Here is a 633-nt window from a genome sequence, read left to right on the forward strand (position 1 = left end):
ATCAGCCCTCATATAACCCAAGATAGAGCTCTCAGATCTGACCACCCAAAATATCACTCCAGGAATGGAAGGAGGAAGAGAAGAAAGGGGAGAGGAGGAGGATAATTATGACTTTAATAATTAGTAAAGTTTCAAAGCCTAGATCTTGGGGAAGGGAGAAGAGAGAAAAAGTTCTGGGGTGGCTCCACTATGCTTCTGAAACCGTGGCAACACTATCATTGCTTTTCCTTTTATACTTTATTATAAAACATCAGTAACAACAGTTACTGTGAAAACTGTAACAAACTTGTGCTTGCTCGTGCAGCACATATACTAAAATTGGAACAATACAGAGAAGATTAGCATGGCCCCTGTGCAAGGATGACACGCAAATTTGTGAAGCATTCCATATTTTTTGAAAAGATGCTCAGCATTGCTCATGATTAGAGAAATGCAAATCAAAAATACAATGAGATATCACCTCACATCGGTCAGAATGGCCATCATCAAAATGTCTACAAACAATAAATGCTGGAGAAGGTATGGAGAAAAGGAAACACTCTTGCACTGTTGGTGGGAATGTAAATTGATACAGCCCCTATGAAAGACGGTATGGAATTTCCTTAAAAAACTAGGAATAAAACCACCATATGA

At 38.7% G+C, this 633-nt stretch overlaps 1 non-coding gene across 1 annotated transcript; it reads left to right on the forward strand.

The window, feature by feature from the left end:
- The first annotated feature begins 288 nt into the window (after positions 1-288).
- Positions 289-395, forward strand: LOC145511742 (U6 spliceosomal RNA). The gene has a single exon (XR_014058123.1). It is a non-coding gene; the product is annotated as a U6 spliceosomal RNA (small nuclear RNA).
- The last annotated feature ends 238 nt before the right edge of the window (positions 396-633 follow it).

The sequence above is a fragment of the Giraffa tippelskirchi genome, chromosome 6 (genome assembly GCF_054371585.1).
Source record: "Giraffa tippelskirchi isolate mGirTip1 chromosome 6, T2T-mGirTip1v1.2.pri, whole genome shotgun sequence".
Lineage (NCBI taxonomy): Eukaryota > Metazoa > Chordata > Mammalia > Artiodactyla > Giraffidae > Giraffa > Giraffa tippelskirchi.